This window comes from Rhipicephalus sanguineus, chromosome 5 (assembly GCF_013339695.2).
Source record: "Rhipicephalus sanguineus isolate Rsan-2018 chromosome 5, BIME_Rsan_1.4, whole genome shotgun sequence".
NCBI lineage: Eukaryota > Metazoa > Arthropoda > Arachnida > Ixodida > Ixodidae > Rhipicephalus > Rhipicephalus sanguineus.
In genome coordinates, this window is record NC_051180.1 from 199,833,846 (window position 1) to 199,861,551 (window position 27,706).

Here is a 27,706-nt window from a genome sequence, read left to right on the forward strand (position 1 = left end):
GTAAAGCGAGCGCCAAGTGTATTCTTGAGTTTAGGTACGAGTGCCGGAAGTTCCTCGTCAACATGATCCCTAAAGTCATGGAGAGAAGTCCTCTGAGGTACCCTGTCGTTCGTGTGTTGTCATGTTTCGACCCCACAGAGATGTCCAAGAGAGACACGTGCCTTGGGAAGCTAAAAATTGTGCTTAACTGTCTAATCGACAACAAGCTTCTCTCTGAGCACAAACGCGACATTGTGTGCGCACAGTACATTCAGTTTTGTCTAGAAAAATGGCATGAACTACAAAACTATGAAAAAGATCATGAACGTCTTGACAGTTTTTTCATGCGGCTGCTGAGGCACGATGCTTCATTCTCGCAGTTATGGGCTGTGGTGAAACTACTTCTCCTCCTGAGCCATGGGCAGGCCTCAGTGGAATGAGGCTTCAGCATCAACAAGCAGGTTGCGGTCGGGGATTTGGCAGAGCTGTCGTAAATTTCTCAACGAGTTATCTGCGAGGCTGTGAAAAGCCATGTTCCGATTTCAAAAGAGTTGAAGGCGTCAGTGCGCCAAGCCCGGCATAGGTACGCTGCATACCTAGACGAACAAAAGAAACAAGCACTGTCACGGCAGGCAGCTTCAAAGAGAAAAGAGCTCAAGCAAGAGCTTGATAAGATGCACGGAAGGAAGTCAAAGCTTCAAAAAACTCTCAAGTGCCTGCTGGAATCTGCGGACCGTTTTTCGGAAAAAGCTGAAGCGAAAACGACCTTACCTACTTAGTCAAGGCAAACAGCTTTCGTTGAGCTGCTAAAGAAAGGAGCTGGAGATAGCTTCTGTGGAAAAAGAAATCCATGCAAAAACTGCACTGCTTCCATAAGTCTTGCTTTATGCAAGACTTTATGCAAGTCAAGGAGTGTAAGCAAATAAATTTTGCTAACACTCCTTGAATTTTGCCATTTTTCATCCTTGAAATCCTTGAAAACGCCTTGAATTTTCAGTCAAATATTCTGTACGAACCCTGGTCTATTGTTAACCTTTTTTACGGGATTATACACGGTGCTGTGACGTGACCACGAACAACACCACACACCGGACAAGCCTAGACCCTAAGGTGCTTCGCCCCTAAAGCTAACTGTGATGCTCGCGAACTTGAGCCGAATACAGACACCTCAGCAGGGCACGATGACAGCATACATCGACGAAATCGTGGCCATCAGCGGTGCATTTGCCATTTCAGGTTCTGACGAAGCTACAGCGACTACCCAATACCTCAACCATCCTTCGACATTAACCCGGCAAGTCTTCCCGCTTGCCAACAGCTCGGATGCCTTGTGCTGCAGTACAAGGACTGTTTCTCGTCATCATCAAGAGTCTGACAAACTCTTGTATTGCGCCACGGAGAAACGGGCGCGAGCAAGGAAGACAGGGACGCCGAACTGCTCATGGCGACGAGCCCGATAACTGCCTTCTAATAAAAAAATCCGGCAGATCCCACGCACTGTGGGAGTCGATGTAATGTGAAGCAGCCAGCAGAGAGCTGCATACATAGCCTTGTTCCTTTTTGAGGAAAATGTAGTCATTCATGTCATCACATCTAGTTCGCTATATATCCCATGTTTCTCATGCATGCATGCATGTACAATCTTTTAAATGCGAAGCATTTCTTAGTGAACCTTTCGCACTTTGAGCGTTTCTATCTACGTATCTCTGTCTGTCTGTCTCTAACTTGGTGTAGACCAAAATTGGCATGGAAGGGTGAGAGGATTTGACGAATCTGACTGTCTAGTCGTGACATAAATAATGCGAAAATCCTGTCACGTATGTTGTCAAACTCTTTCTTCCAGACACGTGTGGCACGTACCCGTTTACCACAGGCCATGGTATATGGGTATGTGCCCGCAGGTGATTGACATTTTACATCTACCCAGGAACAGCAAGAACAGACATTGGTAATATTGGCAGCATTGACCCAACGAATTCAAAGAATAAAAATTAGGATCCCAGCACGAATTGAACCCAAGCATGGCTTGTTCGCACTGCCAGGAACTGGATGACTTGAAACGGAAAAAGACACACACAGGGTGAAGCGCGTACTAGCATCTGTTTATTTTCGTGCCACACACTTCCTTATGTATGACCCAGGAAAAGAAAAGAAAGTAAGCCAAATGAAAAAGCCTACTTTGTGCAAAGTGAAAACGTCATCATCCACGTCAACCACATGCAAGGCATCATATCTAAGTTATGCTTGTTTTCAAGAAATCTGTTTTTTTTTTTTTTTTGAGATAGGATAATAGAAGGTGCGCTAACGCAACCTTCACTTCTGTGAATAAAATAAGCCTCTATTATTTCTCTTTCTGTTTGATCGGCTGCTCACTTCAACACTTCTGTGCCCGAAAAAGATGGCTTACATTTGCACGCCGCGCATTGCGGAGCCAGGTTACCAGGGTGTGTTAACAGTGAACATGCGTAGTTATGTTCTTTAAGCCAAACGTTAAGACACCGGCCAGTCTGGCCGATGTATTTCTTGTCACAAGAAAGAGGGATGCCGTACACAACAGCATCTGTGCAGTCCACAAACTTCTTCCTATGTTTGACAGTGCAAATGTTTCCCTTCCCTTCACGGTGTTGTGCGTTAACTTTTTCGCAAAGTCCCTTCAATTTCAGGGGTGCCGAAAAAACAACATTGACGTCGTGTTTAGCCGCAATTTTCTTAATCCTATGTGAGAAGTGATGAACATAAGGGATGACCACAAGCTTACGCCGTCCACTTGGGTTTGAGCGAGAGGGCGCCTTCTTGCTGGAGGTAACGTTGCGCAGTTCCTTCTCGGCTACCAAGCAAATCAGCTTACCGTATTTACTCGATTCTACCGCGCCCTCGATTGTAACGCGCACCCGTTTTCCACAAAAAAAAAAAAAAAGTTAATACATCGATTGTAACGCGCACCCATTTTGCGTGAGAGAAAAAAACAAAAAAAGCCCGTAGGAGTCAAACTTCGCACATTCAGAAGAGCAAGTATTTGGGTTTTAAAGAACTAAGTTTCAAAACGTAAAACACGAAGTCAAAAAGCGGGCCTTGCCGCTAAAACTGTCACCACTACGGCGGCGATACGAGTCGCGTAATGGATCAGTCCTCGTCGCTGTCGGACAACTCCTTGTCGCTGTCAACACTCTTCGATTTCAAGAAACCGGCCCTGCTTTAGTCCACTGAAACCTTTTCGTGAAGCTTTGCTGTAAAAAATCTTCTGCTTCTGTTTGCGCCAGTCTCGCACGCATGTTTCGGGAATTCCGAACGACCGCAATGCGGCCCGATTTCCGTCCGTCTCTCTGCATATGTAATAACTATTCTTTTAAATGCAGCATCGTGGTACACTCGTCGAGTATTTAGAGTCGGTACTTCCATGCCGTCGATGCGAACGCAGAACGGGATGACAATCTCCTCAGCACACGTACGAACTGAAAAAATGGCAGAAATGGCCAAGGCGCGTAGGAGGCGGCCATTTTGAAATGTCGATGGCAATACGATAACAGAGCTCTTTTTTTTTTTCGGTACTCGATTCTAACGCGCATGCGATTTTCGGACTCGTTTTCCCGGAAAAAAGGTGCACGTTAGATTCGAGTAAATACGGTATCAGGGTACAAGGCCTGCTTAAACCTAGCAACTTGTCTAGAGATGCCATCTTGAACAGCGTGCCTACACAACTTTTTTATGGTTTGCTGGATGCATTGCAAGGCCACACCTCTTTTGAAAAGTTTCGAGTGGCCCGAGTCAAACCTAAGCAGCTCCTTCTCTCCCCTCGGAAAATATTTCCAACAGGTGTGATGCTTGCTCAACATAATTTCAATGTCCAGGAATTTGATAACACCTTCAAATAGTTTTTCCAAAGTGAACTCTAACCCTTGGAAGTGACCCTCAAGCAGACTTAAAACATTTTCCAGTCTGCTATGATCATGCACATCAGGGACACAGAATGAATGAATGAATAATTGAACGAATGAATGAAAACAAATTTTATTAGGTCCAGCAGGGCGCGACTTCGTCAAGGACACAGAAGAAAATCATCGACATAGCTGAAGCAACCGGTAATACTTAGTTCACCAAAGAGTGGTTTCAGCGATCGGTTGCCTTGGGCCATATACATGTCGGACAAAATAGGAGCAATGCATGACCCTATGCAGATTCCGTCTATTTGACAAAATAAAGTCCTCATATGCAATGTAAAGAGAGTTCAGGTATAAATTGAGGACGTCCATGAAAATCACCAACACATCACTTTTTTTTTCCACAAACCTGGCTTCGCCAAAGTCCTCTGTGCATTCCTCCACAGCTTTCAGTAACGGCTTGCTGGGAATGTTGAAAAACATGTCCTTCACGTCCACCAACACATGAAACACCGGCCTTGACGTCCAGGGAAAGCAGTCACCTTTTCTGATCCCCGGATGAGGAACGAGTCTGTGACAGCTGTTTTTGCAAAAACCTGGCAATCTGCTTCTGTCATGTCCCTTTGTCCTGTACAATTGTCCTGAATGGGTGCCCTTGTTTATGAGTCTTGACAGTGAAAAACGGCCTAAGCGAGAGCTGCTTACAGGACTTCGCCTCCCTCTCTCATTTGTCCAACCCAACAGATAGGCACATTTTGGCGGCTTGTGACCGTAATCTTTGTAGCCTTCTCTCGCCCTCTTGTACAGGCATGAAGTTTCTGCCAATTGCTCCCAGGCCTTTCTGCTTTAGCTCCGACTTTTCGAGCACAACAAAATGTGCAGTCTTGTCGGAGGCCTATCAGAGCCATGTTCTCTGACCTAAGAAACCGAACGGTTTCCTTCGTCTTTGTCTTCATGCTTCTAGGTTTAGGGACTTTGGAACATCCCGGTTTAAGAACACCCTGGTGACCTGGCTGCGCAATGCGCGGCGTGCAAATGTAAGCCATCTTTTTCGTGCACAGAAGTGTTGAAGCGAGCAGCCGATCAAACAGAAAGAGAAATAATAGAGGCTTATTTTATTCACAGAAGTGAAGGTTGCGTTAGCGCACCTTCTATTATCCTATCTCAAAAAGAAATAGATTTTTTGAAAACAGGCATGATAACTTAGATATGATGCCTTGCATGTGGTTGATGTAGACGTTGATGTTTTCACTTTGCACAACGTGGGCTTTTTCATTTGGCTTAAGGAACTGTGTGGCACGAAAATACAGTTGCTAGTACAACACTTTCCATTTCAAGTCGTCCAGTTCCTGGCAGCGCGAACAAGCCATGTATTCGCACCAACTAGCCCCCATAGCAGCTTTACTTGAACCCAAGCATTCTGCGTGGCAGTCGGGTAATTTACCACAGAGCCACGCCAGGTCTAGAAACTGAATAATAGGACATGTTTACCAGCGAAAAAGACGTGGACGAGAAGAAGGAATGCAGGACAGTCCTGTAGAAACTGCTTTGAAAAACACTTTATGCAGGCATAATGTTGGTGCAACGTCAATTGTGATTGTGGTTCTGGGTATCTAATGTTATACAGTCGATCCCACATATAACGATCCATCGGTTATAACGACCATATTTGGGTGCACTTACGATTTTCCTATGCTACCATTGAAGCTGTGTCCAGATATAGCCAACATTTTTCAAAGCCTCTTACTTTACAAACAAACACTTGAGACGCGGTCGCGGTAAAAATATGGCGCATAAGAAGCGAAAAAAAGTTAAAGCATGCCTTCTAAAGCGTGACAGGGGCGCGCGTCGGCGCGTGCCCCGCTCCTGTTTACTCGCGACTAAATACCCAGATCGCGAGCACCGCAGGCAGATTTCGGAATCTGCGAGCGAGGTCTTTTGCGAGGCGTTTCTTCAGGGTAAAATGGCAGTGAGGAAAAAAAAAAGTAGGCAGCATGAAGCCTTGCGGTCAGCTTTCGCACGGTGACCTTTCCTGGCGCCGTTCTGTCGCAACTTTCAGCAACTATAGGGGGCGCCACAAGAAATCCAATATGGCTGTCGATGCGGTGATCACCTGCACACCGGAGTGATCGCCGCATGTGTTGTCGCTGGTTGCTGCCGCTTGCCGGTGAGGATAATTTTCCACCGCATTGAACTTCCCATGCATGAAGTACTCACGCTTGAGAGCATAAACTGCGAAACACACGGCACCATTTTGCATCCGATCGACGTCCTACGCGCTGGTGTAGCAGCTGGAATGGTGATGTTTCGCCGTACGGGGTCGCCGGATCGGGCGTCGGCGTGCGTCAAACTCGGCAGATTTTTCTCATCCGCCCGGTCCGGCGATCGCACGGCCGTATAGCCATAGTGGCAGCAGCACGGGAGACAGGCAACGTCGTGCCGCTGGTCGGTTCCTTACCGCTCCCATCATCATGTCCGAGGATACCGAGGTATTTGCCGGTATCGCCGCTATCGGTGGCATGAAAAAGATGTGCTACAATTATTTTATCATGCCAACTAATTCCTAAGTCAATAATGCGGTGCTTCCAGTGTGGCCTTATCAAAAAAAGCACCGGCGTCCACACCACTCGTGAGATCGGGAACCACGATGCGAAGGCACCTGCGGTGCATTCGCAGATAAGCAGGGACACTGCAGGCCGTCTTACCCAACCGGCTTGCTTCGCTTCCACCTTGCTCTTAATATTGAGGGTGTCGAGAAACTGATTGTGTATGTCGACGCCTGACATAAGAGTACAATCCCATCGTGTTAGCAAAATTTGCTCACTCTACGGCGTGCCCGCGCTCGATCGTGGACTGCAGCGGCGTCTGCCCAGCCGCCGCTCACCGGTGTCAGTTGCGGCGGGCTGTTTTGATGTGGTTTCGCTCGCGAGGCATAGTTTTATTCACCGTCGTCTTCTAAATTAAGCAAAAAAAAAGAGCACTCGCCTGCTGTCTCCCAGGACCGTGGTAGCGCAGTACGTAAGGTGTTGCGATGCATGTTCACGCGGGTTCGATTCCCGGCCACAGCGGCCGCATTTCGATGGAGGAAAAATGCAAAAGATGACCTGCGTGCTTAGATTTAGGAGCACATTAAAGAACCCCAGGTGTCGAAATTCATCCGGAGCTTCTCACTACAGCGCGTCCCATAATCGTATCGTGGTATTGGCACGTAATATCCAAGGAATTCGTGTTCGTCCCAAAATTCAGCGATTTGAGAAGCACGATGGAAACCATCATTTTCCGTGTGACAAGCTTCCCGATGCGCACGTGATTCCCATTGCCTTTTCTGCCGCCGGTCCAGGGAAACAAGCCACGTTTACGACGCCTTTCACAGTACACGGTTTGAGCATTTTGGCACGCAGTACACGCGATTTTCTCTTGCTGTTTACCCATTACTGAACCGCAAAGGTTCCACAATGTTGCACCAACAAAGTCCATCGTAATTCACTGGTCACACGCACAACAAGTTGCAAGACAACACCGACGACGAAGCACAGCCCGCACGTTTGCCGCCGGGCAAGTTTCGTTCTATCAGCGGAACGCGGCTTTCACCGGTTGCCGCGTGGCGGCGCCACCGTAGCTGAAAGTTGCGATGAACCATGCCTTGGAACGCAAGAAGGCATAAATGCAAGAAGTGTTCACCGCGATAACTTTCCATCGCAAAAAGGTTCACTGCGTCCCTAAACTTGTCGACGCCACAATGTGCCGCAAAAAGTCGTCCGTCTTTTCGGTAACGGCAGAGACCGGTCGATCGGTGATTACGACTTCCGCGCGATTGCGGCGATGCCTTCGCGGATAAGCATCAGAAAAGAGTGAAGGCGAGGTGGCGGCCGTCGATAAACGTGCCGTTATGCCTTATAGCCGACAACCTTATCACAGTCATCTGTAGATATCTGCTCGGCTGCGCGTGTGGCGTACACCGTACACTGCGGATTGACGGCGGTACGAGTGCGCCATGCTTAGCCATGCTGCCGTTCGCAAGTTTGCCACCGCCGCGTCGCGCGAGACCACTTTAAAGTGCGCGTCGCTTTGTAGAAACGAAAGTAGCTCGCTGTTGTTGAGCGGCGCGGGCACCGAGAAACGATGCACTGACAGCGAGCGTATACTGCGTGTTTGACTAGGTGACAACTGAAGTGCGCCGCGCATCGTAGTGCAGGGCCGCGAGAGCATCGCGGAGGCGTAGTGCGCGTTGCTTGGAAAATGCTTGTTTTCGCCGCGTTGACCGAAGAGGCTAGTCGCCGCATCCATGGACGATCCGGAGTGAAGCAAGCACGAAGAACGTACAAACGCGTGCATACGGCATACAGCAAGCGGCCCGGCAGTGACTCCCCGACCCGAGTAGGCGACGCGCTGCACGCAACTAGCCAGGGACGATCGGCTCCACGTCGCGGTACCGCGCTTCGGTGAAACGGTGTCAGCTGATTGCAAAGGCGTTAATTCACTCGTGAGCACGCAGCGGGCGTCGCTTCACGACGTGAAAAGATTTAGCTTGTCACCGAAGGGGTTGTTAGCACTTTAATAAAAGTGCACAAAGGAAAAAAAAAACGCTTCACCGCAAAGCGCACGTTTTTAAGGGCGAGTCCATATACAACGAACTACTGATATAACGACCACTTTTCGCGACACTTTCGAGTTCGTTATAAATGGGTTCGACTGTAACAGCAAGTAACACTACGTATGTACTTCTACGATACAGGCGTCATATCAGATTAACGACTGTGGTTCCAGTGTTGGCTCCGCTTCTATAGCAGTCTAATAAACACACATTTGTATTCATATGATCCAGCAAGCTATAGTCAAGCATTGGTCGACCCGGGGAATACGCGAAGGAAAGTTACGTATGATTACAGACGTAGATAATACAGACGTATGTGCTCTAACGTGAGTGCTTACATTACGTCAGACCATAGGTTAGCCTTTAAGCGGCAGTGTTGTCAATGTGCCTATTAAGCCCACGATGTGCACACTACTACAGTTCCAAAAACACGTCGATCCACCTCGGTAACGCTTGGCTCAGAGCCAAAAAGTGCAGCATAGAACTACTCGCTAACTGCTTCGCATGAAACCGATTCCCATCCTACAAGGCGTGGGACCTACCAAATATTTTATATGCGGGCAATTTTTGGACTCGTTTTATACAGGAAAAAAGGTCCGCATTAGTCGATTTGTAAGTTAAGAATAAAGATTCGCTCAAACCTCCTCCATTGAAATGCTTAGCTGTCATTTTTAAAAAATGTAATCTACCCTCCTTGGAGAAGTGCAGGGTTGTTCCGCGGGCTTATTCAGGCAGGCTGTACCCATTTTTTGGGCAAGACAGAGCGTCACTGCCCATATTCATAGTTTTTCGATTAATGCAATACCCGGGTTATATGACGGTTTTGCATGGTCCCCTCAGAGTCGTATAATCGGGGTTCCATATCTAGTTTTTAACAGCAGTGCGAATATATATGACATATATGGAAGAGAATGAAGTGGATGAAAAAACAGCTTGCCATAAGTGGAGACCAAACCCACAACTGGCTGTAGGAGCTCGATTGGTTGTAACATTGGACGCGTAATCATTGAAAATCTTGGAATTTCTTGAGTTATTCTGCACGAAGTAGCAACCTGGCATAAACACTTTAAGCTGTGCGGGCACGAAGTAGCAACCTGGCATAAACACTTTGAGCGGTGTGTGTCTGCAGCTGTGCGGGCAGGCAACCTGGGCCGTTTCAATGAGGTGCTGGAGCACTTTGGGGCCAAGTTCCAGGCAGACCACACGTTCACGCTGATCATCCGGCTGCGGCACAACGTCATCAAAACCGGGGTGCGCATGATCAACCTGTCGTATCTGCGCATCTCGCTTGCTGACGTAGCCCACAAGCTGCAGCTGGACAATTCCGAAGATGCCGAGTTCATCGTGGCAAAGGTGAGCACTGCTGCTCCTCGTGGTGTGCAGCCGCAGCAGCAGCCACTCTGTGTGCCCAGGCCATCCGCGATGGCGTGATTGAGGCCACCATCGACCACGAGCGAGGCTGCATGCAGTCCAAGGAAAACATGGACATCTACTGCACACGGGAGCCCCAGGCTGCCTTCCACCAGCGGATCTGCTTCTGCCTGGATATACACAACCAGTCAGTCAAGGTACATTACACGCATGCCGCAGTTGGGCCTTCTCCATTCACTAAGTGGGGCTTGTAGGTTATGTGCATTTCTCCCAAAAAGCAGATTGCGAAGGCAAGAAATCTTGCTCAAAAAACAACTGTGTGGTTCTTACAGTTCAAGTTTGTCGGAATTTCTTCCTATTCCAACAGTACATACCAGTTGAAGTTCAGCGCTTGTGTCGTCCTTTTTTTCGTGTTTTGTGTTTCTGTCTTAACCCAGCGTGCGCTGCCGTTCATCGTGAGTACATACCACTCTGCTGGAACCATCCGTACATTTTGAATCTTCTGTCAGTTTAAATTGAGATATTTAGAATTGTCAAGGTTTTACTGCGTAACGCAAGCTACGGCAGCCTGATGGCCAAGGCAACATTATGTGACTTCGTATGTACAACAGCACGAACAACGGGACAGAGTGCTGCTGCCGGTCTTCGTGTCTCTTGTTCGTGCTGTTATGCCTACGAAGTTATGCATCACCAACTTGAGCCTGCCAACAAACGTTAGTGAAGAACATCGTGTAGTCATGACTCACTACCAAGGTGGTGCTGTGGAAAAGCCAGTCAACACTGGTCGCTGGGCCTCACGTTCCCATTGTGGGCAGCTCAAAACACGAGGACCTGCTAGTGAATGCAAAGTATTGCACTGCATGAGAGGCTGTGCTTTCCAAGGAGAAGATACTGATGTGCTGAATGTGTGCTCTGTTTGGTCTAGATGGGAGTGAAGTTTCACAGCACTGCCACTTGTAAAGGCAATTAAACATAAAAAAGAAGGAAATTAAGTGAACTCCCATTAATATGAATTGTCGCTTATGCTGAACAACACGGGACCGTTCGTTTGGTTTCCCATAGACTCGGTGCAAAAAAAATTTGCTTAAAGGGATACTGAACAAAATTTTGAAAAATCTACGAAAAACACTTACATTCGACTCAGGCGACACGACTGTTCCTATAAACAGCGTTTATTTCACGTAATTTTGAGCAGTTGGCCGTATTTTTAGTGGATTGTAAGAGCGCGGCGGCTGCACGCCAGTGCACTTGTTGACAGCCGTGATGTCGAATGCCCCAGCAAGAGGAGGGCAACTGGCACGCTCTCTCCTTGCCTGCCACTTCCCTTCCTCCCGCTCTCCTCTCAAGAACCGAGGGTGGCTCGGGGTGGCTGGTGTGGCGCTAAGCCTTGTCCCCTTTTCCCCACATGGGAGACAAAATAGCGCTTCTTTTTTTCTCAAAACCACTACAATTACCGAGCGTGCCGCGAGCGCACAAAGATGCGAGGTGCGAGTGACAGTGGTTCCACGAGCGGTGATTGCGACTCCGAGTTCGGCAGGCCTCCAAAACGGATGCGTCAAATAAAACCATATGCGTGCGACAGTGAGGACGACGAGCCAGACAAGCCGCCATAGCCCAACGTGGGTCGGCCACCGGGACCAGCAATTTAAACAGTGACTCATAGTCACTATCCTCGAAGTGTTCGGAGCACAAAAAATCACACTGTGAAGGCACCCATGTTGGCTGCGATGGGCGCGCAGCGCGAATCCATATCCTTCAAAGCTTCGGCTCTGTCGGAAAGGTATGACAGGGCTTCTCTCTCTCGACGCTGCTTTTCGCACACCCTAGCGTAGAACAGCGTTGAGGCATTTTGCGTTACGCCAGGTGCTTCACCGTTCATATTACATAGCAGCACACAACACAAACGGCAAATTCGTAGATGTGGGCGCAAGCTCCGCTTGAGAAACAAATATACGGCCGAGAGCGCAGCAATGACGTCGTTAGCTGCCGGTTGAAAACACGCACAGAGAACACCTTCCCAACCTTCCTCCGTGAGAACACGTTTTGAGAGAGATGCGCGGCAGCGTGTGGCGGCTTGCGATGTCGATTGGTAAGCGATTTTGCAGCGAGCACGGTTGGAGAGTCAGTATCCGGCGGGTTTCGCCCCTTACAAAAATCTCATATATGGACATATATAAAAATTCCCATATATAGCCATATATGGCTTGATATGCCCAATTCCTGATATGTGCCATATATGGCCATATGTGGCCTGATATGCCCAATTCCTGATATACCCATATATAGATGAGGCCTATATATGAATGCAAGCCATATATGGCTTTATATGGGTACTTTTATATATAGCCATATATAGATGACTGCTACATATGAATCCGCTTGTGAGGACGGCATAAATTAAAGCTGCAGAAATCATTCTACAGCTAGAATTAATGCTCCCTGATTATTGATGCCACCCAACGGTCTGCAGTAGCAGTTGTGTTTTCAACACGAGGGTTGTGAGCTGTTTCACTGCCCTGCCAAAAAAAATTAGTTATCCTCAAAGCTTTATTGCTAGAACTGTCATTTTGCTGTTTATTACTGTTTGGAGTCAGCACATGACTGTTAGTCATTTTAATGTATGGAGACATTCACTGCACAACAACAGTTTGGCAAGGCAGCTAAGATTCAGATCAATTATATTCTTTTAACATGCACGATCGAAGCATTTAGCTACCCATGTAGCTAAAAAGCATGCAAATAAGCTGCTCTCTTGTTTCTTTTTAGTGATTTCATTCAGGCTATATCAACTTTTCACGAAAAGATGCATTGTCTTTAAATTGAGTGCTTATCGACATATTCTATTCAGTTTCAACAGGGTGGCTACTTGGGCTGGTTGGTACTGCATTCTAAAAGGAAAAATACGTTCTTTGTGCACAAAATGTTTCAGAAAAGACAGATAGGAGTGCGCTCTGTCCTATCTGTCTTTTCTGAAAGGTTTTGCGCACAAAGAACGTATTTTTACTATTCAGTTTCATAAGCACATTGTCCACCGTGTTTTTATTGACAATATTTTTGCGTGTCAATTGGGATTCTTTTGCGAGACAAATTAAATTATCTACTTGCCACTGACCATGTGGACTGCGTGTGCATTGAATGATTTAGAGGACATGATATTTAACCTTTACGGAGTTCGACCAATAGCGGCTGGTACGCAAGCTTGTGATGTGCAAGTATAGTGGAAAAAATGGCGGCTACAGTCGACATCCGATTTCCCGGACCCTCAAGGGACCGTGAAAACGTCCGGAAAATCGGGCAGTCCGGAAAAACGAATGCACGTGAAAACGCACATTTTTGGTAGGTATTTTTCACTGACGGAGAGGGTCACAGCCGGAGTACAAGATTCCCATAGCAATTCAGCCAATGCATTGTTTAGGTGGCTCTGAAAAGAGCCGTTTATAAAATAAAATACGACGTGGCCGGCACTACCTCATAGGTCAGCACTTGGGCACAAAGAAGTCGCTTATTTTCTTTTGCACGGTCCACTTGCCCGCGATTATGTCTGCCTCAATTTCTGTCAATGTCATGTTGCCGCTGTACACCAATGACAGTGTCATCAGTGCTCGCATCAACTTCGTGTTCGTTGGCTGTGTAGGAGCTGGCTCTTCGTTCTCGGTGTCGGCATCGGAATCCTCCGTAACTTGATGAATGATTTCGTCATCGGTCAACTCCGCACATAGCTCGAGGTCTTTGTCAGCGTCGGCGAAGCCCTCAAGGGTTATCTCGGCTGGAATCAACACGCCGCCAGCGCGCAGATCGTCGAAGGCAACGTCCGGGGATGGCAGTTCGTCATCGTGAGCCTACGAGGTGGCTTTGTGCGCTTCGAAGGCGCGGACGAAGACGAAGGAGCAGTCGGTGCCATTACTGTAAACGGCGAATCCGCTCGACGAAAAGCACAGCACGAAACAGCTAGGACTCGGTGGATGCTGAAGGTCGGGAAACGTGATCACTGAAGGTAGCGCGCAGCAGCAAACGATCAACCGCAGACACGACCGCAGAGCTGGCACAGCTGACAAAACAACACGTGAACGAACACAGTGAGGTTTGGCTTGGCTAAGCTACGGCTGGCAACGGACTGACACGTCCTGTTTCGAGGTTACGGCAGCCGCGGCGCGGTGCGGCGTTGCTGCTGATGCGCGGGTTCAAGGATATGAAAATGAAAACAACCAAAATGGCGGCGTTGGTGGTGACTTGGGTCGGCAAGTTAACAGTAAAAAGTCCGGGGAAATCGGATGGCGAAGGCTATAAGCGTCCGGAATTTCGGACTTTTTAATACATTGACTCTACGGGGAACTTGACGGTGCCACAGATGAGTCCGGGAAATCAGGCATGTCCGGAATTTCGGGCGTCCGGGAAATCGGACGTCGACTGTATAAGTCTCTGTGCGAGTAGAAATGGAGTGACATTTCTTGAAAACCAGACGCTAAAAAATTGTGTTTTCAAAACGTTGCCTGCTTTTGATACAGCTACTAAAACATTAATATTTTAATCAGTTGCAAGCCCTAAGCAGATCAGTCGGGTTTAATTTGTCGACTTGTACAAAATTACGTACAGTGCTCACAGATTCAAAGGCGACATCACATTTTTTAGTATAACGACTGGTATGCGCAACCGCTCGTGATAACCACATCATATCAGAACTAATCTGGTCTCTACATATAATGTTGCTCTGGTCTACGCGTTCGAGTCGAAATTACGCCGATATGACCCGAACTGAAGACGGTGGAGATGAAAATATGTGCGTTAATTCGTCCTAAATTGTCCCGTTTCAATCCGTGAGTACTGTACACTGTCTTCTAGAATTGCCCTCGCAAGAAGTTTTAGCCGTGTGCACTTATTTTCAAGACAGGCGTAATTCTAAAAAGAAGGTAAAAGCTGGGCGAGAACCGACTAATTAGGACACGGGCACATAAATGTCATGACACATACTTGGGGATGTGGAATGTCAACCGTTTTTCATTTGTTAATTGCGTAAGTTGTAATTGACTTTTGGTGTTCTCTCAAATGTCAAAGCAAAAAAAATATCCAGATATATTTATGTTTTTTTTTATTTTTACGAAAACTACAATAACACGAAAGCCATAATTTAGTTGGTACAGCGCTTGCTTCCAATAAATTGGGGAGTCGTGTCTGGAAGAAATAGAAAAAACAAAACAAAACGGTGTTGTAAAAATAAAATAGCTAGAATACGACGGCTTAATCACGTAACCACAATTATTATGCAATCGTATACTAAACAAAACATGCAATGCACTACGCATTGCGAGTTTTCATAATTTTATAATATAACTTACCTTAAATAAACTTACCTTAAAATTTAGCAGAGGCTGTGATGTGCAGAGCCAGTAAATCCACAAGAACTTAATCACAACTTTAAGACGACCACACTTATCCGTACAGCTTTTCAGAAAGGAAGATGCAAGGAAAACTTGCACGCAAGCTTAGGCGTCCATTTTTCCGCATTAAAAGTTAACGATGGTCAAACCAACGGCCTCTCCACAAAAACACACTTGCCTCTGCATCCACAATTGCACCACATGCAGAGAAGTAAATTACTCAATCTGCGTTGAAGTCAGTGCAAAATCAAAGCAGTCGCTGAGCACGAAATAAGAGCAAGAGAGATCACAAGTGACGAACACGAGCCGCACATGCTGCTCCGGTCAGCAAAGAAGCAACAGCGGCGCGGATGGATACAGTCTCAATCGTGATGCAGCGCTAACCTGTCCGTGAGATCACCAATTTACACAGTTGTCGCTGCAGTAAATTTTGCGAAGCTTATTGGCAAACAAAGTTTCAACTCTTCATAATTATTGACGTGATATTAGTACCTTACAAGTTAAACTTTTCGTCTGCTATTTTCTTTATCGCAACCGTAGATGGGCCTACGTGCCTTCTGGTCGTCTGTGTTCCTGCGTGCCGTGGAAGTTTCCAGTATGCATTCGCCGAATTGCTCACCCCTCAGACCGGAATCGCTCGTCCTCGCTTGTGTCCACCGCATGCAAGCAGCACCGCGTTTAACTAGTCACGCGGGTTTCGGGACAATAGGGCTCGCTCTATCCCCGCTGGCTGCCGAGAGGCACAGGTGCATGACCTTTAAGGGAGGCGGTCGTAGAATCTGCAATTCGCTGCTTCACGTACGCTGGCTGCCACGACGTGTTCGATCCGGATATTTATCTTACCTCTCATGCTTTAATAATAATAATAATAATAATAATGGTAATAATAAATGTACTGTTCCTACAACCCCTAGATGAACGTTGAATCAACGATATTACTCCCATGGCAAAAATTAGATGGCCCCATTGAAACAACAGATGTGTCTGCGTACCCATGAGCCGCTGCGCGCGAGCGTGTAATTATGCATGTGCGCGCATATGTATACGTATTCGTGTATAGTTCACAAGCATATGCGCCACACTGTTAGTGTTTGAAAGGATATAGCCCCGTGTAGTTTTATTTATTACGTGGCTGCTCTACGGAGCGCTGTAAATGGAATGGCCAGTCTGGTTTATGTAAGGCCTTAATTATTCACAAAAACGTATCATGATAAATGTATTCGCAAGGTAACATTTAAGGCAATTGGTGCACGTTATTAGCGATCCCGATCAAGAAATGACACACATAATAGAAGTCTTTGTGAATTCGGTGTTATAAAACTGCAGCATTCTGAGCGCTTAATAATTGGTGAATTAAATGTGCTTCGTGTGTGCGTTAATTGGACACTTCTTAACGTATACCCCTTAAGTATGTATCGAGTAGATTCAACTGACGCTTTCAAACCTCGCATCAAATCAATTTTTTGAATGTACTCATTACAAATGAACATTAAGTTGACGATCTGCACAATTCAAGAAGTTTATACGCAGCCAAATGAAACGCAAAGCGCATTTTTGCAAGACATGAGCACGACACCAAGTTTTAATGTAAGCATAAGGCTGCGAGTTGTACTGTCTCATTTTTGTTTTTGAAAATACTGCCTCAAATATTGCTCTGCGCATACTACTATGGTAAATGTCAACTGAAAGTGATCCCAGATGTGAGTAAACAACGTTCACAGAAACCTCGTAAATGAAGTGTCCAGCATATAGCCCTCACAAACTTCGAATTATCAGCAAGTTTGTCCACTGATGTGCGAGATAAAAAGCTGCATTAAAACTAGCTTTTATTTAGCCATGCATTACTGTGAACAATACAGTCGAGCCCGTTTATAACGAACTCGAAAGTGTCGCGAAAAGTGGTCGTTATATCAGTAGTTCGTTGTATATGGACTCGCCCTTAAAAACGTGCGCTTCGCGGCCAAGCCATTTTTTTTTTCTTTGTGCACTTTTATTAAAGTGCTAACAACCCCTTCGGTGACAAGCTAAGCCTTTTCGCGTCGTGAAGCGCACGTCTGCTGCGTGCTCACGAGTGAATTAACCGCCTTTGCAATGAGCTGACACCGTTTCACCGAAGGCGCGGTACCGCGACGTGGAGCCGATCATCCCTGGCTAGTTGCGTGCAGCGCGTCGCCGACTCGGGTCGCGGAGTCACTGCCGGGCCGCTGCTGTATGCCGTATGCGCGCGGTTTGTACGTTCTTCATGTTTGCTTCACTGCAGACCGTGCACGGGTGCGGCGACTAGCCTCTTCGTTCAACGCGGCGAAAACAAGCAATTCCCAAGCAACGCGCACTCTACTACGTCTCCGCGATGCTCTCGCGGCCCTGCACGACGATGCGCGGCGCACTTCAGTTATACACTACTTCAGTTGTCACCTAGTCAAACACGCAGTATGCGCTCGCTGTCAGTGCATCGACATTTCTCGGTGCCCACGCCGCTCAACAACAGCGAGCTACTTTCGTTTCTACAAAGCGACGCGCACTTTAAAAAAAAAAGCGGTCTCGCACGACGCGGCAGCGAACTTGCGAACGGCAGCATGGCCAAGCATGGCGCGCTCGTACCGCCGTCAATTCGCAGTGTACGGCGTACGCCACACGCACAGCCGAGTATCTACAGATGACTGTGATAAGGTTGTCGGCTATAAGGCATAATGGCACGTTCATCGACGGCCGCCACCTCGCCTTCGTTCTTTTCTGATGCTTATCCGCGAAGGCATCGCCACAATCGCGCGGAAGTCGTAATCACCGATCGACCGGACCAGTCTCTGCCGTCACCGAAAAGACGGACGACGTTTCGCGGCACATTGTGGCGTCGACGAGTTTAGGGACGCAGGGAACCTTTTTGCGATGGAAAGTTATCGCGGTTATCAGTTCTTGCGTTCCAAGGCATTGTTTGGTTCATCGCAGGCGGTCGTAGCTGCAGAGAACGGCGTCAGGAAAGGTTACCGTGCGAAAGCTGACCGCAAGGCTTCATGCTGCCTACTATTTTTTTTTTTCCCTCGCTGCCATTCTACCACTGAAGAAACGTCTGGAAGGTGAGCGACCTCGCTTGCAGCGTCCGAAATCTGCGTGCGGTGCTCGCCGGTCTGGGTATCTTAAAGGGCCAGTAAACAACCCCGATGTCCAAAAATTGTAATGAAAAGAAATATGCGCACTTTTGCTATGTGAACATGCTGCCGCAAGAATTTTGCGAGTACGTGCTATAATAAGGAAGTTACAGGGGTTAGAGCATCCGTTTGAGCTGGTTTCAAATTTTCGCGCGGCCTCACCACCCTTCTCCGCCACATGGAGGAAAAGGCGTAGCCCGTCGTCGTGACTCCGCCCACTTCGGCAACGTGACACGACGTCAACAATTGACGTCATGGGCGAGCTTGATCATTCGCAATGCACTTCCGCTTGCTGCGGCTCCTGGTTGTTTATTGTTTATATTGTCGCACGTGCTCCGTAACTTGACGGGCAGTTTTCGGCTCTTCACTATTTTTAAACCTTTGTGACAGTTCACAATGCAGCAGGAATGCGTGCTTGCTTTCCGAGACGTTGAAGGGGCGCGAGAGAAAAGCCTGGAGAACCCCGCTTGCCGCGTGAGCAAGCGCGACCCGTCTGAGCTAGTCCAAGCCACCATAGTCCGAGCTACCGGAGATTCCCCTCTCCCCGCTCGATTTGCAGCCGGCAACTGAACAACGCTTCGCCGAAGTGCGTGCAGGTGCTATGCAGTGCGAGGAATATACGCGCGACAACTGCGTGGCCGAAACCGCATCACCGCAGGGCCAAAAAACAAGGCGCAGTTTCGTAGCGGTGGGTGGGAACAGGAACTGACGTTAACTTGACAATTGTTTGTTGAGACCTGGTTTAGACCAATCGACGAGCTCAGTGCTACGTCAGCTCGGCGATCGCCGAGTTGACGTCACTGCGCGTACGAGGAGGATTGATCAGGCGTAGGAGAGAAGCGCGGGAATTGTTTTTCGAAATGAAGGGTCTGCGCGGCGCGCAGCGCTGTAATATTCGGAAAACGTGATCGCCGCGGTCTACTGTACGGATGGATTAGCAAGCTTGTTTGGCGTGTGTAAAAAAAAAGTCGCAGCCTGTTTACGGGCCCTTTAATCGCAAGTAAACTGGAGCGGGGCCCGCGCGAGCGCGCACCCCTGTCACGCTTTAGAAGGCATGTCTTAACTCTTTTTCGCTTCGTATGCGCCATATTTTTACCGCGACCGTGTCCGAAGTGTTCGTTGTAAAAGTAGGAGGCTTTGAAAAATGTTCGCTATACCTGGACGCAGCTTCAATGGTTAGCATAGGAAAATCGTAAGTGCACCCAAATATGGTCGTTATAACCGATAGATCGTTATATGTGGGATCGTTATAAGTGGGTTCGACTGTAGAAGTTGCATGCATGGCGTTTTTTATATACCACAACTATAGACATCGGCTTGGTTAATGAGAATAGCGAGGTTTGGGAGCTTGCATGTATTATATGTGCGGACAGGATAGCGCCATTGTAAAAACATCTCGTATATATAATAATGACGTCGTAATAATTGCCACTTATTGTTGGAAACCTAAAGTTGATGTAAACTCAGTACAAGCTATACACGAGTGAACCATGCACTGACACGTACATAAACCTTACTACCGTATTTACTCGCATAATGATCGCACTTTTTTTTTAAAAAAATTGACGCAAATTTCGGGGTGCGATCATTACGCGGGGTAAATTTTTCCGCGAAATATTTTGAGCACCGAAAACGCAAACAAGTCGCGTATCGGAATTCTTACGATAGCTATCATGAACATAACCTAAAATAAAAGTAGAGTAAGGCTTACCTTTGTAATAACGCACACATTACGCAGGAACTACATGCATTGCATATTGCCCTTTATTTTTTTCATTCACTGACCCCCTAACTTTCATTCAGAGTTTGAAGCGTCACTGGCGTCAGTGTCGTCGCCGCTCGATTCCCTGTCGCAACCGGCAGGAGGTTATCTGCCGTTCCGTCGAGCGCGTTAGTTTTGCTCTTGCCAGTTTTGGTTTCGCGGAAAGCCTGGCGCATGCTGTTGGTAGCCATGAGCTTCTCACGCTGATTTTTCCAATACCTAATTCCAGTGATTCCACTCCTGCGCCAACTGCGCCAAAGTGCGCCAAATTGTATTTACTGCGCCATCCTGATAATATCGACGAAATTTGCGCCAAACTGCGCCAAAGTCTCGGGTTTGGGGTCGTCTATCACCGGCAATCGCACCGCCGGCGCGTCAGAACATGTGCAGCTCGATCTGGGGGCTGCCAATAAAGTCGCAATCATGGACCAAGAATTATTCCGCTGAATAAATAGCGCTCGCGCGTGCGTTCCGAGTAAGCCACGATGCCATGCACGGTGCCGACGCAGCTTCTGTTCTGCAAGTCGGCTCGACAGCAAAACGCGCTCTCCGCAGAGGCTCGTGACGTCTGGGCCTATCGGTAGCGAGAAAGTGCGACGGCGATTCATCGGCGGACGTCGTCTGTTCCAGAAACGCTGCTGATAGCTCGTTTCAAGCGTCGCACGGCACGTAAGGAAAGCAGTGTTCAGTAATAACTACATGAGTGCCGCTAAAATGTCTGTCACTTCTGTTTCCGGACATCGCGGAATGAAATCTGGGATCGCTCGCAGTAGATATATGGGACAATATCGAATTTTCCTTGCTTCGCGTTTATGGAAGAGCACGCGAACGGTGGAAACGCGTTGACACTTTTCCTCATATATACTTTATCCATGGATCTTCATCCAGAACAGCGTTTTCGTAATTCCTTCCGCCAGCACGTCTGAGTTTCTAATCACTCTGCGGTAAATACCCCCTAAAAGGCCCTGCCCTTTCGAGCTCACGTGCTAGGGTTCCAATTCGAATTCTTTGCTTGCTTTTTTTAAAAATGTCATCTCATTAGTAAAATCATATCTCCTGGTCGGAGCAGCCGCAAATGCGCAGCTGCCAGTAGCGGGCCCGTCGCTGTCGGCCCACAGTGAAGCGGCTACGCCATGTTACACGTCCGCCCCTCACTTTCGGGGGTCAATAGCCAACGGTTAAAAAAAAACTAAGTTTCGCTTAAGAGCGAAGAAATGAATGCGATACCAAAAAATTGTATTGTGAAACGAAGTAAGATTAGCAGCTAACTCCTTTGGATCCGATCTCGCGTAACTCAACAAAACGCTGGTTTAAGGGAATATGGCCCCTCCAGGAACTGAAGCGTTTTCTTGCTCTGAGTTTTCTAAACGCGAAGTAAGCGTTGAGAGCACAGCAAGTTTACGAGCCGTCTCCTGATGCCTCGAGATAGCGCGCGCGCAAGCGACTGCGCCCTTCGAACGATCCGCCCCCCCCCCCTTCCGCTCCCCTGGCGTCCCTTCATGCCCCTTACGAAAGACGGGCGGGGCGTTTCCTCTCTGTTTGATGAGCAATCGGCAGATGTTATCTCATGCGCTGTCCGTGCAGCGGAGACAGACGGCCGGCTAGTTTAATCTCCGCTTCAGTCGCGTTCGTCGCCAGCGCTCGCGAGCTTTTACCCGCCGCTAGAATGCGCATGGTGATGTTATTAATTTGGACTTTATACGGAAAATTACGGCAACGGCGACGGCAAAAATCCGCCGAGAGTGTCCATATAATTGCTATCGCAAGGGTCAATGTACGGGGCAGATTTTGCGCCCCCCCCCCCCCTCTTAGGTGATTAGGTGGGGGGGGGGGGCCCTGCTCCCCCTGTGCGCACGCCTATGCTTCTGAGATGATTTTTTCCATGAGATTTGCAATGAATCGAAATATTTCTAGCCTTCATAAGAGCCCCATAATAATACTCAGGTGCTTGAATGTTAATGCAATATGCTTCTGTATTGCACTCCAGGATATAAAATTCGCTGCTCCAAAGTGCTCCTAGATGCAAAATTATCTGCTCCAAAGTGCTCCAAGATGAAAATTTTGCTGCTCCAAAGTGCTCCAAAACGGAAATTTCGCTGCTCCAAAAATTGCTCCAAATCAGAAGTCCTCGGTAGCATCACTGCTAATTCTGATTTCGTCGACGCCGAAATGCCTGCCGGCAGCGCGGTTGCCGTGCTCGAGCGCGTAATCAACCGCCTTCAGCTTAAACGCGGCAGTGAAACTCGCATATCACCCCATCGTAAACCGGCACTCAAACAAGCCCACGATCGAGGCGCATCTCGACAACATTTCCTCTTGCTATCATGAAACGTTTAAGAAAAGCCGCAGCGCCTCACATCGCTGCTTCGCAAGGAGAAGGGCTACCTCACACGACGATGTTGACATTGCAGCAAGCTACCACAAATGCAGCAAGCTACCACCGAAACATCAAAACGAACCGTCGATCAAAATTAACGACAAAATACGGCCGCTGCCTCGCTCTCCACCTGAGATGGGGCTGTAAAGAAGGTAGTCTATAACTTGCATTCCTTGAAGTACGCGCCGATTGGAAGCATCAAGAGCAAATTGCAACCGAAGTGAGGATCAGGGATGCTGCCATGTTGCCGGAAATCGTCACACTCACTTCCGGGCGACAAGCGATTTTTTCTGGTTTCCCCAAAACCTGCGACGCGACAAGCGACGACGATGGATGGCCCTCCGCAACAGCAAATCCTCGTCTCCATCGCTCGAAAATCGCGTGCATGCGGTTGGGCCTTAAAAAACAAACATGGCGGCTAGCGGAGCTAAGCGAACGCGTTTTTTCTCGTAAGTCATGGAGGTCGTCAGTGCGTCATGCGCATCAAAACAGTTTCTTCCGTAGAAATAATGAATTATTTTGTTTAAATCGGTAAATTTGCGGCAACAGCATAGCCATGTTTAAAGGACAGAAACAGAGATGGGCGCGTTCAGCTGCCACAGACGTAGAAACACATGGCGGGCGTGTGGTGAAAACTATGGCATTTGTCTTTACTGCTCTCCTAATACGGCACGCTTCCGCCAAGGGTGGACAAAAATTAGGAATCTGTTTGGTGCGTGCAGTTCACTTGGCGAGTCTTGAAGAGTTATTTACGTAACGTTCGACAGATGGTAAACATGATGATCGTCAGCTAGACTTGGCACACCACATATCGCTGCGGCAAGTTCGGGGTGCGATCATTACGCGGGGGAAAAAAAAACGAATTTTGACGACAAAATTTAGGGGTGCGATCATTACACGAGTGCGATCATTATGCGAGTAAATACGGTATTTTGTCTTTATGATTGCATTGCAACAATGTTTATACTTGATACTCTTGCTGGTGATACCAATTAGGCCACTTTCCTGTACGGATTGCCATATATGACAATCCCCATATATGTTAGTAACTCGTGCCGTATATACGTTGTTCATCCCATATATGGTAGCACAACCCCATATATGGATCTACTTGATGTACATATATGGTGTGGCCGTGCCATATATGACTGCATTTCACTCTATATATGGACCAGCCACGCCATATATGGCTGTATTTGTCTCCATATATGGGCCAGTCGCGCCATATATGGCCCTATTTACATCCATATATGGTAAGCGGTAGCCACATATGCAGACGTATATACTCATATATGGCCGCATATAATTTATATAAGTGCCATATATGACATTTCCGTAAGGGGCGTCACTTCCTCTCTAGTTCACGGCACGGCCGCTAGACGCACCAATTTGTGAAAAATGCAATAAACTCATTATTTTCTACTAGTCTCTGGCTGAAATGAAGGTTGCAGTGATGGGAAAGCTGCTACAATTGCCCCAAGCTGCTACATTTAATTAAAGCTGCTACATCTATGCTACAAATGAGCACCATTGCTCCAACCTGCTACATTTCGTGAAAGCTGCTACATCCATGCTACAAATGAGCAGAACTGCTCCAAAGCTGCTACGCATAGCCTCCGAGATTACCTGGCAATGCGCCGCTTTATCTCGGAGGCCACCGTCAAGGGGATTTGTTGGCTCTGTTGTGAAAAATGCTGGTGAACTTCTTACAAGGTTCCTAAAACTGTTTCAGGGAACCGAACCCCTGCTTCACATTCTTTATTATGAAATGGTGATGCTGCTAAAAAAATCTTGGGAAGGTTTTTAAGGACCGAAGTGTTTCAGGCAAAGTCAGGCAGTCAGCTTGCATTCATTGACGTTGAGTCCTCTCGGAACTGGAAACAACATGTAGAGGTAGGAGCAGACACCGAAGAAGCTATTAAGACCTGGACTGCTGCAGAGAAAGCTGCGTTCCGGCTAGGAGCAAGGTCGTTCTACATTACATGTTCGAAGTACTTGATGGCAAAACTTCCTCTTGAGAATCAGATGCTCCAACATGTCAGGTGCCTGCATCCGAGCAATCATAGTGCGGAATCTTCAAGAGACTCCTTCAGATATCTTGCAAAGTGTGCACCCCAGGTGGTTCAACCCGCTGATGAATTGACGGTGCTAAACTTGAACCAGTTACATGCAGGTTCTGACATGCCACTGGACAAATACTGGCATCAAGTTTTCATCATGAAAGATGGTCAGGGTGGGCCAAAATGTCCGCTATTGTCCAAGCTAGTCAAGGCACTTCTATCACTTCCGCATGGCAATGGCGCTGTTGAGCGTGGATTTAGTGAAAACTCAAGAGTCCTGCACGACAGGTCAAATCTTTCTCTCTCAAGCGTAAATGGCATACGTCACATAATGTCATATTCAAAGAGGTTTGACAGTGACCCGTGCTCATTTCCAGTCAATTCCGATGTCATCAAGGCTGTCAAGGGGGCATCAAGACGGTATGCGGAGCGCCTTGCAGCTGAAGAGCGACCATCAAAGCGTATGCGTATAGATGCAGAGCAAAGTTCACCGAATGTGGAACTTACCAATGACCAAGCCAAAAAGGAAGTGGCTGAGGCAGAATGGATGATTAAAAATGCTGACTTGTTGATTCAGCGGGGCATGAAGTTGAAGAACTTCTCTGACATCGAGAGTGGGCGAGCAGTGCTTGCTCAAGCACGAAAAAAGATGGCCAAGTGTATGCCACACTTGCATGCGGAGAAAAAAGGGAAGAAAGCTTAGTGTGTTTTCATGCAAGTGACATTCATGTATTGTGTACCTGCGTCTTTGTGCCAACCAGTCTTCATATATTTGTGATCCTAGGCTTGTTTAAAGCTTGCGTTGGTTGCGCCGTCATTGAACTCATGCGCACACTGTATTTAATACTTCATTTTATTGTATATAAAAGCAATAAAACGCCATCTGACCTGTTTTTTTTTTTTCGTTTTCGCAACCTGCTACAAAACTGAGGGCAGCTGCTACAAATCATCATTTTTCCTGCTACAAAACCTGATACAAAACACTTTTGGCCATTCCCATCACTGAGGTTGTTTCAACAAATTTCAGCACCCAATCTTTCAATTGGGCCATTTATCTCGGCGGCGAAAATTTTGTTCACTATCCCTTCAAGACGAATCGCCTAACTGTACTCTTCTGTTAAGACGAACTTTTGCGGTGACCGACAGCGCTGACGATTCTGCGAAACGAACATTGCAGTCTTGGTGGGACATTCAGGCGACCGAGAAAAAGAAGAAAAGGCACACCCTGGAGCAAAGAAGCGAAGCAAATCACGACGCGGATGGCGTGAGATAAGTGAAAAAGAAAGGTCCATCCATCCATTTGCCTCGCCTGGCTATGCCCAGAGCAACCCTGACGCTTCTATGATTTGGTTTTTGAGTGCAATTTATAGCATTGCAAGGCCCTGTGAGGATTGTGTGGTTGTGTAATATCATACACGTAAGTTAAATATAAACACTCAGTAGTATGCATGATGGTTCGGCATGCGGCACCATGCAGCTCATAAACACCACCTTCGGCCTCGGCAACACCGTGGCTTGGGCTATCGTGCCCGCATTCTGTTTACAATAGTAAATGTGCGGTTGCATGACGCGTGTTGAATTCACCCTTCATTTGGCCTCGCAAAGTCAGTTCGATGTATTTGTGGTCAGCATCATATCCCACCACTCCGCAATGAAAAGAAACTGGTATCTGCATGAAAATAGCAAGAGCAGATACAGTCGACGTCCGATTTCCCGGACCCTCAAGGGACCGCGAAAACGTCAGGAAAATCGGGCAGTCCTGAAAAAACGAATGCACGTGAAAACGCACCTTTTTGGTTGGTATTTTTCGCTGACGGAGAGGGTCACGGCCGGAGTACAATTCCCATTGTAATTCAGCCAATGCATCGTTTAGGTGGCTCTGAAAGAGCCGTTTATAAAAAAAGAAAAAATACGACGTGGCCGGCGCTACCTCATAGGTCAGCACTTGGGTGCAAAGAAGTCGCTTATTTTCTTTTGCACGGTGTTCCGCTTGCCTGCGATCATGTCTGCCGCAATTTCAGTCAACGTCATGTTGCCGCTGTACACCGATGACAGTGTCATCAGTGCTCGTGTCAACTCCGAGCTCGTTGGCTGTGTAGGAGCTGGCTCTTCGTTCTCGGTGTCGGAGTCGTCGGAATCCTCCGTAACTTGACGAATGATTTCGTCATCGGTCAGCTCCGCACATAACTCGAGGTCTTTGTCAGCGTCGGCGAAACCCTCAAAGGTTATCCCAGCTGGAATCGACACGCCGGCAGCGCGCAGATCGTCGAAGGCAACGTCCGCGGATGGCAGTTTGTCACACACGCTGTCCACTTGGGGCGAGACGGCCGCCTCGGCGTCGAGTGTGAAGCCCGCGTGGCGAAAACAGTTCCGCAGAGTCTCTTGTGTAACCGCCTTCCACGATTCCGCTAGCATGCCGACGGCAGACCTGAGGTCAACAGCGTAGCTTTTCCCGCTGTCGGAGCAGAGCACCATGCGGCTGAGCACGCGTGATTTGTAATGATGCTTCAAGTTACCAATCACGCCTTGGTCCATCAGCTGCAGGATTGCTGTGGTGTTCGGCGGCAGAAATTCAACCTGTACAGCCTTTAGGTCCTTGATGTGGCCATGCGCAGCGCAGTTATCCACAAACAGCAGTACTCTTCAATTTTGCTGCTGGAACCTTCTGTCCAGCTTGTGCACGTACGCTTCGAATAGCTGCTGCGTTACCCACGCCTTCTTGTTAGCTTCATAGAGAACAGGCAGAGTTACTGCCTCCTTGAAACATCTTGGATGCTTCGACTTGCCTATTACTAGTAACGGAAGCTTCTCGCTGCCTGACATGTTGCTGCCAACGAGGACAGTGAGCCGCTCCTTGTTGCGCTTGCCGCCGTGGCAGGGGTCACCAGCTAATGCAAGCGTTTTCTCTGGGAGCAGCTTGTAAAACAGTCCAGTTTCGTTGAGTTGAAAATATCATTAGGTGGAAACTGCTGAAGCAAGGACTGCAGCTTTCCATCCCGATATTCGGCGACAACGGAATCGTCGACGGCGCCGCTTTCTCCGCACACCTTCTTGAACTTCAAGTCATTGCGGCTCTTGAAATTGTGAAGCCATCCATCACTGAACTTGAAGTTCTTCACGTTCATCTGAAGCGCGAAAACCTCTGCCTTCTGCTTCAGGATGTC

General features: G+C 47.8%; 1 protein-coding gene across 3 annotated transcripts in view; it reads right to left on the bottom strand.

The window, feature by feature from the left end:
- Positions 1 to 27,706, bottom strand: part of LOC119394569 (amphiphysin) — a 669,247-nt gene that overhangs the window by 499,689 nt on the left and 141,852 nt on the right. The window lies entirely within an intron of this gene.